This window comes from Salmo trutta, chromosome 27, assembly GCF_901001165.1.
Source record: "Salmo trutta chromosome 27, fSalTru1.1, whole genome shotgun sequence".
NCBI classification, from domain to species: Eukaryota; Metazoa; Chordata; class Actinopteri; order Salmoniformes; family Salmonidae; genus Salmo; species Salmo trutta.
Window position 1 is genome coordinate 10,296,937 of NC_042983.1, and position 16,925 is coordinate 10,313,861.

Genomic DNA, 16,925 nt, shown 5'->3' on the forward strand with positions numbered 1-16,925 from the left:
GTAACTGTAGTTTTTTTGCGAGACAATGGATGAAGGACAACGAGTAATGGACTACATTAACCATCAACATAACTATAAATGGCCGGGCCTTGACCATAGATAGTGATGAGGAGTCACCATTCATTTCATGTATTCAGGGTCACTCAAATATCGTTTTAAACTTTGTTTTACTATCGACGGTTACAGCTGACTTCCGGATTGTATATCGATCTGCTGTCCTTAAACATAAGTCATCTGATTTATTTGTTTCAGTCTCAATTGTTTAATAAAACTTTTCGCCACCAGCTCCTAATATCAGGGCATAAGAACTGTATCGTGAGCTCGTTTTCTCTGGTTTTCTATGGCTAAAACTAAACTAGTTGGCCCAGTGGCGGTCCTAGACCATTTCAATTGGGGGGGCCAAGCTGGGGCCAGTTGTACTGTTAGAGGGGCCAGTTACAATAGACGTTATTGGTCATATCGTTGTCATATAATTGCAGGCATTAGCAGGCAAAATACCATGTTCCGCGTTGCCACTGTCTAATAACAGATGTAAAAAAAGAACGATAGCAAAAATGTATGTTAAACTTATTTCATACTCCACATTTAGGGGGGCCACAAGGGGGTCCAAAATTGTTGTCACAGGGGCACCCCCCCCCCAGAACCGCTAGTGGCTAGTCCTCATTGCCAAACTTCATAAATACTGCACCCTCAACTTCAAAACTCCTTTGCTAGTTATACAATAATTTAACTAAGACATTTGCTGGAAAGAAACTTAAAGTATGTATTGTTTTGTTGAATACTCATGGTTCGACATGTCTGCCATAAAACCCCCGTGGCGAAGGATATAATTTGCCGTGTTCAAAACAACGGGGAACTTGAAAATCTCCGACTTCCGTGCGTTCAATCCATTTGGGAACTCGAAAAAACGAGATCCGACTGGGAAAATTTATTTGAACGGCCATTCAACTCGGGCCTCTTTCACTGACGTCATGATTTGACCTCGTATTTTTCAGAGTTCTCAGTTGTTTTGAACGCAGCATCAGCTCCACCGGCGTCATTGGCGTAGGGATATGCCATGTTCACGTGCTAGTCGGAAGTAAGAAACTCGGACATTGTAGACTTGCTAACTGGTTGTAGTTATACACGTGCCGCGTGAATCCAGTTAGCTGTTAGCAAATTTCGTAGGACCGACTAGCACATGAACGCGGCATTTACTGGACATTTCTGACTTGGCTTGGAACTGTGACAACAGGCAGCTTCTCCACGCTTGGTTCAATAGGATATGTAGGGATTTTGCCAACACAGACAGATATTTACACTGTAATCACAGGAGGCTGCTGAGGGGAGAACTGCTCATAATAATGGCCGGAATGGAGCACATGGAATAGCATCAAACACCTGTCATTCCACGAATTCTGCTCCAGTGATTAACACAAGCCAGTTCTCACCAATTAAGGTGCCACCAACCTCCTGTGACACTGTTGTACCATTAAAACATTTTCAACTGCCTATCGTATTTGTTGATTAAATCAGAGTTTATTAATATAATGAGTAATCCATGAATATTACTAGTTAATTGACACGATAACTCTAGAAAATAACAACTCTACAGATCGCAATGGCAACAATGAATGGCTAAATAACTTCAGGTCTGTGGAGCTCCTCCTCGCCACTCACTGTATTGGCCAGGAGGACTGTACACCTGACCAATTAAACATTTATTTCCCTAGACATCACATGCTAAAAGAGAAAAATAGTTAAATGATAATACCCCAAATAAAATGTTATACCTATGTAATACCTTTAACACACACACACACACACACACACAGACACACACACACACACACAATATTTTACCTCTGATATTGAACCCTGCATTGTTGAGGAAGAACTTGTAAGTATATATATCACGTATTCACTGTATGGTTTACACCCGTTGTATTCTGTCATGTGACAAATAAACTTTCATTTGATTTCGATTTGACTTGACACACTCTTTCTCTCTCTCTCTCTCTCTCTCATATTAGTGTTTATTGGAGGGAAGATCCCCTCCATCACCCCATATCGGAACCTGTGGTCATTTATAATCTAAGCATTCCACAGTACTTGTAAAGGGGATTTCCAGCTGAACAAAAAGGAGAGCAGTCAGTGATAATATCAATTACAAGATGCAACAGGGAGAATGGAAGCAGAGAAAAATGTCAGAAGGCATTTTATCCTAATTACACAAATGATGTGTATTACAAACCAAGTCTCCATCCAACCTTTTTATGCGGGTAAAGTACGTTGGTTACATTTTTTGATGACAAGCCTGATGGAAACAGAACATTTGTCGGTAAAATGTAAAAATGTTGACAAAACAAAATACACTAGACTAGGTAGGATCTTTTTGTGTCAGTAAAATTACTAATACACTAGACAAGGTGGGATCTTTTTGTGTGGGTAAAATTACTAATACACTAGACACGGTGGGATCTTTTTGTGTGGGTAAAATGACTAATTATGAGAGAAATGTCGGTGGAAACGCTTTTATGTGCAAATATTGATGTAGGCCCTCTAACCATCATATTGACTTTCCACTACCACTCGTCGGGAAAGCATGCATTTTATTAGGCTGCAGATTAAATACATGGTGATGACCTTCACAGGATGGTGAAAGTGCAAGGGGATGAGCTTGATCCAATTAAAATCGAGGGTCTTATTCTGGTGAGATGATCATGGATGCTTGGCTGCCGTTTGACAAATAAAAATAAACTCGCTTTTTTTGTCCACAATGATCTCACCATAGTCCATCTGCATTGTATCTGCAAGCTGTTGCCTAGAGCGCACGTGCCTATAAGAGAGTGGGCACTCACTATATAATGCACTTTGTTTTGTGTGAACCATCAGAAGAGTTGAAAATGGGATGGAAACCCATTTGTGTTTTTTTTTATTCGGTACATGGGAATTTTACCGCGAAAGTCCATTTGACGGAAACACATCGCTGGTGGGAATATGCTCCTATTGTTTGTATGCGGATTTTAGAATATTATCATGACAATCTGTCGCCAATTGGATCGAAAACTAGCTACAGTCAGGGAAAATATATACATATGCTAAGCATTGTGTTAATCACTCTAAACTGAATACTTTATTTTAAAGTCTATGAAAATATTGGGCCAATTAATCAACTCAGATGTTGCGTGGAACAAACAGATATAACCCTGTACAACTAGTTCTCAATCCCCTCCTATAGAAGGTATGTTTTAGTGGCAGATTCAGTGGACAAACAATGACACTAGTGTGATATGATTTCTATTTTCAGATATCATATGTACAGCTTTAAAGACTGAACGATTAGACATTCTACAAATCTGTGCTTGTGTTTCTCATGGAGATAAAATTGTCTGTCTCCATGATGTTCCCTTGCCCTCAGATATATTGATTCATATGTTGCTGTTATACCCATTGAGTCCAATTGCATGACATCCCTTTGGTAGGGACTGATGGGCCCCAGTCATTGGATGCAGACAGTTAGATACATACCATTCTTAACCGGTAACTGCTTAGTCAGTGTCAAGGATACATGAAGAAAAATGTCCAGCTTTTACAATCATATCAGCTCAACAGATAATTTCATAACCTCTGTCCCACACTGGTAACATTGGAGGTAACATTATGCAACGCATGCTTTTCAAAGAGGTGAACCTGTCTCCCCTGACTAAGGGATCATTCTTTCTTCATTCAGATTTTGATCAATTGATAAACCAGTCTGACCGTTATGAAGTATTTGCTATTTGAAATGTGCACTGGTTATGATGTAATCTTGCCGGTTTTCTTCAGGAAAACAAATTTCTATCCTTTGAGAAACAGACGCCTCACAAGTCCTCAACTGGCAGCTTCATTAAATAGTACCCACAAAACATCAGTCTCAACATCAACAGTGAAGACGCAAATCCGGGATGCTGGCCTTCTAGGCAGAGTTCCTCTGTCCAGTGTCTGTGTTCTTTTACCCATCTTAATCTTTTCTTTTTATTTACCAGTCTGATAAGGCATTTTCTTTGCAACTCTGCAAAGGCCAGCATCCCGGAGTCGCCTCTTCACTGTTGATGTTGAGACTGGTGTTTTGCGGGTATTGTTTAATGAAGCTGCCAGTTGAGGACTTGTGAGGCGTCTGTTTCTCAAAGGATAGAAATTTGTTTTCCAGAAGAAAACCGGCAAGATGGAGCATTATGGAGCATACCAGCATGACATATGGAATGTCATGCTGGTATGCTCCATAATGTCATGCTGGTATGGTGTCAATAGATGTGAGGATATCCCATTTGTTTGGTTTTAAAGAGGGTACATTGAGCAAGTGACATGACAAGTAACATACTGCTCTGATGGATTGGTTAATTATCATCTCCATACAATAGCTGTCCATACAATAGCTGGCTAGGTCACTCCAGGACCTTAATGTGCTTCTTCTTGAGCCACTCCTTTGTTGCCTTGGCCGTGTGTTTTGGGTCATTGTCATGCTGGAATACCCATCCACGACCCATTTTCAATGCCCTGGCTGAGGGAAGGAGGTTCTCACCCAAGATTTGACGGTACATGGCCCCGTCCATCGTCCCTTTGATGCGGTGAAGTTGTCCTGTCCCCTTAGCAGAAAAACACCCCCAAAGCATAATGTTTCCACCTCCATGTTTGACGGTGGGGATGGTGTTCTTGGGGTCATAGGCAGCATTCCTCCTCCTCCAAACACGGCGAGTTGAGTTGATGCCAAAGAGCTCCATTTTGGTCTCATCTGACCACAACACTTTCACCCAGTTGTCCTCTGAATCATTCAGATGTTCATTGGCAAACTTCAGACGGGCATGTATATGTGCTTTCTTGAGCAGGGGGACCTTGCGTGCGCTGCAGGATTTCAGTCCTTCACGGCGTAGTGTGTTACCAATTGTTTTCTTGGTGACAATGGTCCCAGCTGCCTTGAGATCATTGACAAGATCCTCCCGTGTAGTTCTGGGCTGATTCCTCACCGTTCTCATGATCATTGCAACTCCACGAGGTGAGATCTTGCATGGAGCCCCAGGCCGAGGGAGATTGACAGTTCTTTTGTGTTTCTTCCATTTGCGAATAATCGCACCAACTGTTGTCACCTTCTCGCCAAGCTGCTTGGCAATGGTCTTGTAGCCCATTCCAGCCTGGTGTAGGTCTACAATCTTGTCCCTGACATCCTTGGAGAGCTCTTTGGTCTTGGCCATGGTGGAGAGATTGGAATCTGATTGATTGATTGCTTCTGTGGACAGGTGTCTTTTATACAGGTAACAAGCTGCGGTTAGGAGCACTCCCTTTAAGAGTGTGCTCCTAATCTCAGTTTGTTACCTGTATAAAAGACACCTGGGAGCCAGAAATCTTTCTGATTGAGAGGGGGTCAAATACTTATTTCCCTCATTAAAATGCAAATAATTTTATAACATTTTTGACGTGTTTTTCTGGATTTTTTGTTGTTATTCTGTCTCTCACTGTTCAAATAAACCTACCATTAAAATTATAGACTGATCATTTCTTTGTCAGTGGGCAAACGTACAAAATCAGCAGGGGATCAAATACTTTTTTCCCTCACTGTATGTACAGTAGCTTACATACAGGACACAAAACATCAGCCTATATTAAATCTTTTTTCTATGCACAGTACTTTCCATGGAGAACAATATAATTAAACTAGACCAACTTGATATTTGATGCTGACTGTACTTATAAGATTTATAGATCTTATATGAGGTCCTGGATTGCCATTGACTTGCTGTGTCTCTGGACAATGTGTATACAGCAGTCTATCTCAATGTGATTGATCCATGGGTGAGAGATTTCCCTTTTACTTTATCCCAAACATACCACATGTCATCTGATCTCCCTCTCTCTCCCTGTCCCTTTTTCTCTCACTTGTCTAATCAATCTGAGCATGTAACTCACCTCTCTCTCACTCTCTCTCTCTGTCTGTACTTGTCTTAATCTCTAGGTTTTTGTCTCTCTCTGCATGAAGAATGCATTCTGGCTGTGTCTGGGATGGTGTTGTGCATTCCTGGTCCCTGGAGTGATCTTCAGCATCTACACAGCCAGGCGATTGTAGCCAGAGCCCACCTTCATTAGTGAGAGAATCTTGCTCCAGAGAACTGAGACATCCAGCACAATTGTCTCCTCATATAACAAGAATGAATAAGAAGTAGAACAAAACTAGGACCATGTTTTCTCATACTTTGTGCTATAATACAGCGTGCTGTATTTTATTTCGTTTAACACATTGTTGTTGTTAAAATCATATATTGCTGTTCATATCTGCAGTAAGGATAGGCCTACGGTTCATCTTGCCTGAAAAGAACACAAAGAGGAAATTCCACACAGATAAGGCTACATGACCTTCGAAGAAATCCATGAGATGTGTATGGTTTCTGAAGAAATAAAAAGCAAAAAATGCGAAGACTGACACTTGAATTTTCAATGCAAAAGAAAATATGATTCTGTGATCATGTTAAAATCTAAATGGTGGAGTTTCCCCCTATGAAATCTAATCTTGTCAATTATAATAATAATTTGTTTAACAAATTCTGGCATAAGGGAGTGAACATGTGGATGGCCCGCCCTTAAGCAAAATATATTTGGGCCTTCCCCAAACTGTTGCCACAAAGTTGGAAGCACAGAATCGTCTAGAATTTCATTGTATGCTATAGCGTTAAGATTTCCCTTCACTGGAACTAAGGGGCCGAGCCCAAACCATAAAAAACAGCCCACGACCATTAGTCCTCCTCTACTAAACTTTACAGTTGGCACTATGCATTGGGGCAGGTAGTGTTCTCCTGGCATCTGCCAAACCCAGATTCGTCCATCAGACTGCCAGATGGTGAAGTGTGATTCATCACCCCAGAGAATGCGTTTCCACTGCTCCAGAGTCCAATGGCGGTGAGCTTTACACTACTCAAGCTGACACTTGGCATTGCGCATGATGATCTTAGGCTTGTGTGTGGCTGCTTGTCCATGATAACCCATTTCATGAAGCTGCAGTCGAACAGTTCTTGTGCTGACGTTGCTTCCAGAGGCAGTTTGGAACTCAGTAATGAGTGTTGCAACCTTAGGACAGACGATTTTTACGCACTACTCGCTTCAGCACTGGACTGTCCCGTTCTGTGAGCTTGTGTGGCCTACCACTTCCTGGCTGAGCCGTTGTTGCTCCTAGACGTTTCCACTTCACAATAACAGCACTTACAGTTGACCAGGGCAACTGTAGCAGGGCAGAAATATGACAAACTGACATGTTGGAAAGGTGGTATCCTATGACAGTGCCACGTTGAAAGTCACTGACCTCTGGCGCCTCCTATGCCAGCCCCCTGACCTCTTTCAGTAAGGCCATCCTACTGCCAATGTTTGTCTATGGAGATTGCATGGCTGTGTGCAAAATTTTATACACCTGTCAGCAATGAAATAGCAAAATCCACTCATTTGAAGTGGTATCCACATACTTTTGTGTATATAGCGTATCATCGTGTTCACATGTCTGACAAAACATTGCCTTTTATAAACATTTCATGCAATTCTACATCATTTTAGCATAATCTTTTTTAATACCACACAAATTACTGAAATTACAGGCTAAGAATGGACAGAGAGATAGGCCTATGTGTTCATCTTATCATATTTCTCTAATGCCTTGTTTGCAACAAAACTGTCCCTGATTGCAAATAATTAAATCTGAGATGTCATTAGGAATCTGTGGATGGTACTTTCAAAAGTTAGACCTATCTTTCCACCCCAGACAGGGTAGGCCTCCTGAAGCAGAAAAATGTAAGCTTTAACTGCTGGCTACTCTTCTTCCATTGCTAACCTTTTACTACAGTTGTCACAGTTGTTGTAGGGTAAAGACCAAGACGCAGCAGGAAAATATATACTCATCTTCTTTTTATTTGGTGAAGAAGGGAAACACAATAAACATATACAAACGAACTGGACAGTCTTGTCAGGCACACAGCTAAACAAGCACAATCTCCCACAAACTAACAGGTGAAAACAGGCGACCTAAGTATGACTCTCAATCAGCAACAACGATGTACAGCTGTTCCTGATTGAGAGCCACACCAGGCCAACACAGAAATACAACACTAGACCAGCCCCCTAGAAATACAATACAAGAACATACCCAACAACCCGGAACACCTAAATCAAACACCCCATCTTACATAAATACATATCTAATAAACCCCGAACCACTTAAATCAAATACCCTTTCTACATAGATACACCACTAAACCCAGAAACACTCTACACAAAATAACCCTCTATATAAACACATAACCAAAAACATGTACAACAAATACCCTCTGCCGCGTCCTGACCAAACTACAATAACAAATAGGCCCTTTACTGGTCAGGACGTGACAACAGTGGGCTAAATCAGGGTCACACAGTGTGTTTTTATTGGTAGACTTAAACAAATCTACTTTGAAGCAAAAGTATATAGCTCACACACGTTTATGGGCTTAAAAAAAAATAAGACACCTGTACCATGTCAGATATAGAGTTGAAATATATTCAGTTTAGAATTTCCATCCCAATATTACACTGAAATATAACAAAACCGTTTGACATAGAAACACAGGATTTTCAGTGTTCATTTTTGTATTATATTTATTAATTATGAAATTATGAAAAATATGAATAACATTCCACCCAAGAAGCCACTAGGTCATTTGACTGCAGGAAAGGGAAGGTCACAATCAGAGAAGGTCACAAGTGTTTCCCCAAAAGCTTTCTGGGTTTAAACATCTATTGTACAGAAAGTGAATAGCTTAATCAATTGATACTGACAGAATTAGATTACTTCCCAAGCAAATATATTTTTCTTCTCTTCGGCTATAGAAGGTTGTAGCTCAGCCTCTGAATGTCAAAGAAATGACACAATGATATCCCCATATGCATCAGAGTCACATCATTCTATGGTATTTTACAGATTGTTTCTAGCATTGAGGGGGGACCAAAAACACTGTTATAAATCACTTTATATAATCGGATCAGTTTTATTTTCTTCAACATCTTAAGCTAAGGCCTGTGCTTTTTGCCATTTTCTTTAATAAAAGTTAGGCCTTAGGCATACCCTCTCATACACCCTCAATTAGAGTTTTGGTTTTAACTTAAAAGCCCTTCACTGACACGGAGGTAGCCTCTGAAGAGTGCATAGTGTGTGGAGGAATTGACAGACAAATCTATAGATTTACAGTAGCAACCTATAGCCTAATTTCATCTGTCAAACAGGTAGGCCTACCTCTTATTTCTTAAATAGGAAGAAATAGGCTCCAAAACAAAGCCATCTTATTGTTAGTAAAGTCTAATTAAAATGAAGAAATTAAAATTAATTATGCCTACTCTAATTTGCTTACTTTCAGCACCATGAGCTGTCCATTTCCGATTGATTGTGCTGAGGCTTCTGCTTTTCAGCACCACAGTGTAAATTACTCAAATCTGTCTTATTGTCAATAACTCTGATAAATACATAATGGGCAAGATTTTTTTTTTTTAATGATAGTAGCAAGCAAGTAGCAAGTAATCTAAAATTCTTTTCGGAAGAAGCCCTTGACTCTCCTCTTGAAACGGCCACCAAAGGCCAAACAGCACAGACATTGGTTAGGCAGCACACAAAAAAAGTTTGGGATTTGCAAGAGCAGAGCAGGCCGGGGTTGGAATATCCATTGTAGTGTGTAATGCAGCCTAGTTTTATTTACAACATCCCAGCAGCTATCTTAGAAATATAACTTTGCTCTGTGCTTCTCCAAGCATGCACATCATAGCCTATTGCCTATAGTTGAATATTGGTTTCGTCAGACCAGAGAATCTTGTTTCTCATGGTCTGAGAGTCTTTAGGTGCCTATTGGCAAAATCCAAGCAGGCTGTCATGTGCCTTTTACCGAGGAGTGGCTCCCATATGGCCTGATTGGTGGAGTGTTGCAGAGATGGTTGTCCTTCTGGAAGGTTCTCTCATCTCCACAGAGAAACTCTAGAGCTCGTGTCAGAGTGACCATCGAGTTCTTTGTCAACTCCCTGACCAAGGCCCTTCTCCCCTGATTGCTCAGTTTGGCCAGGTGTCCAGCTTTAGGAAGAGTCTTGCTGGTTCCAAACTTCTTCCATTTAGAGTGATGGAGGCCACTGTGTTCTTGGGGACCTTCAATGCTGCAGAAATGTTTTGTTACCCTTGAAAACATATGTAAATAAGGTATTTGTCACGGCTGTCTGAAGGATCGGACCAAAATGCAGCGTGTTTGTAGTTCCACATCTTTATTTATTCATGAAACGTAATGCAATACACGAAATACTTGAACTGACAAAAACAACAAACCGTGACGCAGAGAGAAAACACACTACTCAAAATATAATCACCCACAAAAACAGGAGGGACAAACATCAACTTAAATATGACCTCCAATTAGAGATAATGAGGATCAGCTGCCTCCAATTGGAGATCAACCCAAACACCAACATAGAAATACAAAACTAGAAACTGAACATAGAAATACAAAAATAGACAAACACCCCCTGTCACGCCCTGACCTACTCTACCATAGAAAATCACAACTTATTATGGTCAGGACGTGACAGTACCCTCCCCAAAGGTGCGGACTCCGACCGCACCTAAAAAAACAAAAACAAAAAAAACAACAAACCCCCCCACACAACAAACCCCCCCAACAACAAAACACAAAGGGAGGGTAGGGTGGGCGACTAATGTCTATGGCGGCTCATATGCAGTACCCAGAACCTTATCTAGCGCCTCCCCCCATGGAGGCGGCTCAGGTTCGGGGCGTAACCCCCACTCCACCCACTGATCCCTCTGCTTCTTTACCACCTGACCGTGGATCGTCGTCGAAAGAACCGGACTGTAGATCATTGCCAGAGGTTCTGGGCTGCGGGTCGCCGCTGGAGGCTCCGGGCCACCACTGGAGGATCCGGGCTGCGGGCCGCCGCTGAAGACTCCGGGCTGCGGACCGCCGTTGGAGGCTCCGGGCTGAGGAGCGTCGCTGGAGGCTCCGGGCTGAGGAGCGTCGCTGGAGGCTCCGGGCTGAGGAGCGTCGCTGGAGGCTCCGGGCTGAGGAGCGTCGCTGGAGGCTCCGGACTGAGGAGCGTAGCTGGAGGCGTGGACTGAGGAGCGTAGCTGGAGGCGTGGACTGAGGAGCGTAGCTGGAGGCGTGGACTGAGGAGCGTAGCTGGAGGCGTGGACTGAGGAGCGTAGCTGGAGGCGTGGACTGAGGAGCGTAGCTGGAGGCGTGGACTGAGGGGCGTAGCTGGAGGCGTGGACTGAGGGGCGTAGCTGGAGGCGTGGACTGAGGGGTGTAGCTGGAGGCGTGGACTGAGGGGTGTAGCTGGAGGCGTGGACTGAGGGGTGTAGCTGGAGGCGTGGACTGAGGAGTGTAGCTGGAGGCGTGGACTGGGGATGCGCACTGGAGGCCTGATGCGTAGGGCTGGCATAGGAGGCGCCAGACTAGTAACACGCACCTCAGGTCGAGTGCGGGGAGCAGGAACACGATACCCCGGACTGGGCAGGCGCACTGGAAGCCTGATGCGTGGGGCTGGCATAGGAGGCGCCAGACTAGTAACACGCACCTCAGGGCGAGTGCGGGGAGCAGGAACAGGATATACTGGGCCGTGGAGGCGCACTGGAGGCCTGATGGGTGGGGCTGACATAGGAGGCGCCAGACTAGTAACACGCACCTCAGGGCGAGTGCGGGGAGCAGGAACAGGATATACTGGGCCATGTAGGTGCACTGGAGATCTCCAGCGTAGAGCTGGCACAACCCGTTCTGGCTGGATGCTCAACCTAGCTCGACTAATGCAGGGCGCGGGCACAGATCGCACCGGCCTGTGAGTGCGCCCTGACGACACAGTGCGCATCACCGCATAACACGGTGCTTTCCCCGTTACTCGCTCCCCACGGTAAGCACGGGGAGTTGGCTCAGGTCTCCATCCTGACTCTGCCAAACTTCCCGTGTGCCCCCCCAAAAAAAAATATTTGGGGATGCCTCTCGTGCTTCCTTCGTTGGGCTAGCTCCTCGTAATGTCTCCGTTCCTCCCTCGCTGTCTCCACCTGCTTCCATGGCAGGGCTTGTCACCTGCCATTACCTCCTCCCATGTCCAGGATGTCCTCCATTCTCTCCTTTCCCTGGCCCAGGATCCCTGCTCCTCCTGGGCACGCTGCTTGGTCCTTTTTTGGTGGGTGATTCTGTCACGGCTGTCTGAAGGATCGAACCAAAATGCAGCGTGTTTGTAGTTCCACATCTTTATTTATTCATGAAACGTAATGCAATACACTAAAAACTTGAACTGACAAAAACAACAAACCGTGACGCAGAGCGAAAACACACTACTCAAAATATAATCACCCACAAAAACAGGGGGACAAACATAAACTTAAATATGACCTCCAATTAGAGGTAACGAGGATCAGCTGCCTCCAATTGGAGATCAACCCAAACAACACCAACATAGAAATACAAAACTAGAAACTGAACATAGAAATACAAAAACAGACAAACACCCCCCTGTCACACCCTGACCTACTCTACCATAGAAAATAACAACTTACTATGGTCAGGACATGACAGTATTTCTGTTTTCGATTTTTAATACCTTGCAAAAATGTCTAAACTGTTTTCGGCTTGTCATTATGGGGTATTGTGTGTTTAAAAAATATATATATATTTCACCTTTATTTAACCAGGTAAGCTAGTTGAGAACAAGTTCTCATTTACAACTGCGACCTGGCCAAGATAAAGCAAAGCAGTGCGACACAAACAACAGCACAGAGTTACACATGCAATAAACAAGCGTACAGTCAATAACACAATAGAAAAAAAAGAAAGTCTATATACAGTGTGTGCAAATGGTGTGAGGAGGTAAGGCAATAAATAGGCCATAGTAGCGAAGTAATTACAATTTAGCAAATTAACACTGGAGTGATAGATGAGCAGATGGTGATGTGTAAGTAGAAATACTGGTGTGCAAAAGTGCAGAAAAGTAAATATAAATAATATGGGGATGAGGTAGGTAGATTGGGTGGGCTATTTACAGATGGGCTATGTACAGCTGCAGCGATCGGTTAGCTGCTCAGATAGCTGATGTTTAAAGTTAGTGAGGGAAATATAAGTAGATTGCTGAGGATTGTAACGTAACAAAATGTGGAAAAAGTCAAGGGGTCTGAATACTTTCTGAAGGCACTGTATAATCTATTAAGCAGTGGTGTAAAGTACTTAAGTTAAACTACTTTAAAGTACTACTTATGCCGTTTTTTTGGATATCTGTCACACCCTGATCTGTTTCCCCTGACTTTGTGATTGTCTCCACCCTCCTCCAGGTGTCGCCCATCTTCCCCATTATCCCCTGTGTATTTATACCTGTGTTCTCTGTTTGTCTGTTGCCAGTTCGTTTTGTTCCTCAAACCTACCAGCGTTCCCCCCTTGTCTATATTCCTCTTTTCTAGTTTTCCCGGTTTTGTCCTTTCTGCCTGCCCTGACCCTGAGCCTGCCTGTCGTCCTGTACCTTTGCCCTCTACTCTGGATTTACCGACCTCTGCCTGCCCTGACCCTGAGCCTGCCTGTCGTCTGGTAAATTTGCCCCACTACTCTGGATTACTGACCTCTGCCTGACCTGACCCTGAGCCTACCTACCGTCCTGTACCTTTGCCTGCCAGTGTTCAAATTAATAAACTTTTGTTACTTCGACATTGTCTGCACCTGGGTCTTACCTTCAAACATGATAGTATGAACTGGCCATGACTGATCCAGCAGATTCGGACCAGCTGCACAATGCCATCGCCTCCCAAGGAGTCATTGGAAGGCAAGAGGAGTTGCTTCGTGGACTGATGGAAGGGTTCCAGGCCGTAGCCGAACGTCACAACCAAGCATTGGATACATTGTGGGAGCAAGTCTGTGGGTTGTCTACTAGGCAGCCTACCACGACGGTAACCCAGCTGGTAGCAGCACCGTCACCCCGGTTTCCCGGGAACCCCGCTTACCTCCCCCAGAGCGCTTTGATGGAGAGTCTGGCTCCTGTCGGACGTTTCTCGCTCAGTGTTCCCTCATCATGGAGCTGCAGCCTTCCTCTTTTCCCTCAGACCGCTCTAAGATAGCGTACCTTATCATGCTGATGGCTGGGAGGGCCCTCGCTTGGTCTGTGGCCATTTGGGAACAACAGTCGGCCGTATGCTTCAGTCTGGAGGGATTCGTGGCGGAGGTGACGTGGTCTGGGAGGGAAGCTGCAGGAAGTTACTCCAGCTTCGGCAGGACTCCTTCAGTGTGGCAGACTATTCCGGTAGAGTTACGCACACTAGGAGCGAGGGTACCTGGAGCATGGAAGCGCTGTTTGACACGTTCCTGCATGGATTATTGGAGGAGGTAAAGGATGAGCTTGCAGCCCGAGAACTACCGACGGAGCTCAACTCACTCATCGCTTTAACCATCCGAATCGATGGTTGGCTACGGGAACGTAGGAGGGAGAAGAGGTCTGATTGCGCTCCCAATCACTCACTCAAGGATCCCACCTTGCATCTGTTGAACCCTGGCGTCTTTCCGAGCTTACCCGAGTCCCTCCAAGAGCCTCCAGAGACTGCCGATTCACCTCTTCCCGAGCCGATGCAGCTCGGCAGGGCTAGGTTCATTCGTTGGAGTGAGTACTCTGGTGGGTCTTAATGATCATTTTTTGTCTCCCCTTGCTTGCCCCCCTCTCCGTGCCATCCTGCGGTGGGGCAACCAGTCCAAGTCCCTCTAGGTACTTATCGACTCGGGGGCCGATGTGAGTCTTATGGACGTTACCCTGGCATCCGAGCTGGGCATCCCCACTCAACCCCTCTCCATTCCCATGGGTGTTAAAGCACTGGACGGGTGCTCTATAGGCCAGGTCATCCACCAGACCACCCCGTCAACCTACGAGTGTCGGGGAACCACAGCGAGATGATCCAAATCCTGCTGGTTGAGTCTCTGCAGGTTCCCGTGGTATTGGGATTATTTTGGCTCCAGTGACACAATCCCTCTATTGACTGGTCTACTGGTGCCATCGTGGGCTGGAGTCCGTTCTGCCACACTCATTGCCTGAAGTTAGCTCTGCCTGCCTCGGGACGTCTTCCTGGGGGCTTGGAATTTCCCCCGGACCTCTCCGCCAGCCCCGCGGAGTACCAGGACCTCTGGGAGGGGTTCAGTAAGGCCCGGGCAACTTCGCTTCCGCAGCTCCGACTGGTATCAATGAAGGTCAAACCAGATGCGCTGGCACGCCGCTATAGCCACGCGGCTACACCTCCGGTAGCCGAGACCTTCACCCCTGCTCCAAGATTAGCCCCTCTGCTGTTTGTCCTCTGTTGCCCCGTACCCTCCGTCTACTTCCTACCTTTCCTGTGTCTAGAATTAATCCCATGTCTCACAGCTTTGTCTCCATTTTTCCAGGCTCACCCCTCTCCCCATCTCTTCGACGGCCAACCGGCGTACATGGTGAGGCGTCTCCTGAAGGTTCGACCTCGGGGCAGGGAATTCCAGTACCTGGTTGACTGAGAGGGTTATGGCCCGGAGGAGAGATGCTGGGTCTCCGCTAGGGACATCTGTCACGCCCTGATCTGTTTCACCTGTCTTTGTGATTGTGATTGTCTCCACCCCTCCTCCAGGTATCACCCATCTTCCCCGTTATCCCCTGTGTATATATATAATATCTGTGTTCTCTGTTTGTCTGTTGCCATTTCGTTTTGTTCCTCAAACCTAACCGGCGTTTTCCCCCTTGCTCCTGCCTTGTCTATATTCCTGTTTTCACGGTTTTGTCCTTTCTGCCTGCCTGCTGTCCTGTACCTTTACCCTCTACTCAGAATTACCAACCTCTGCCTGACCTGAGCCTGCCGTCCGGTACCTTTGCCCCATTACTCTGGATTACTGACCTCTGCCTGACCTTTGCCTGCGTGTGTTCTAATTAATAAACTTTTGTTACTTTGACATTGTCTGCACCTGGGTCTTACCTTCAAACGTGATAGTAACTGTACTTTACTTTACTATTTATATTTTTGGCAACTTCTACTTCACTACATTCCTAAAGAAAATAATATACTTTTTACTCCAGACATTTTCCATGACACCCAACAGTATTTGTTACTTTTTTATGCTTAACAGGACAGGAGAATTGTCCAATTCACACAATTATCAATTTATTTTTTATTTTACCTTTATTTAACTAGACAAGTCAGTTAAGAACAAATTCTTATGTACAATGACGGCCTACCCTGGCCAAACCAGAATGACACCTGGCCAATTGTGCCCTGCCCTATGAGACTCCTAATCACAGCCGGATGTGATACAGCCTGGATCAAGAGAACATCCATGGTCATCTCTACTGCCTCTGATTTAGCAGACTCACTCAACACAAATGCTTTGTTTGTAAATGATGTCTGAATGTTGGGAGTGTGCCCCTGGCTATCTGTAAATAAAAAAAAATCAAGAAAATGGTGCCTTCTGGTTAGCTTAATTAATATAAGGAATTTGAAATAATTTATACTTTTTTCATACTTAAGAATATTTTAGCCATTACATTTACCTGAGATACTTAAGTATATTTAAAACCAAATACTTTTAGACTTTGTCTTACTGGGTGACTTTCACTTGAGTCATTTTCTATTAAGGTATCTTTAATTTTACTCAAGTATGACAAATTGCGTACCCTCCAGGTAACCATTCTGTACATTTGTACATGGGGTAGGCCTATTTATTCTGAAGTATAGGCCTATTTAATCTTATGCATAGGCTTATTCCTTCCTATTTTTTTTCTACAATGAATAAAAGCTCAATGTATCTCATCAGTATGATCCTTGGATTTCTGTAACATTCTATCTGCGCCGCTGGTGTAATGGTATCATGGAAGATTCCCATTCTTTCGACCCGGGTTCGATTCCCGGGCGGCGCACATTTTTTTTCTCG

At 44.4% G+C, this 16,925-nt stretch overlaps 1 non-coding gene across 1 annotated transcript; it reads left to right on the forward strand.

Annotated features, from left to right (window-relative positions):
- Window positions 1-16,840: 16,840 nt before the first annotated feature.
- trnag-ccc (transfer RNA glycine (anticodon CCC)) lies at window positions 16,841-16,911 on the forward strand. Its single transcript has one exon. It is a non-coding gene; the product is annotated as a tRNA-Gly (tRNA).
- The last annotated feature ends 14 nt before the right edge of the window (window positions 16,912-16,925 follow it).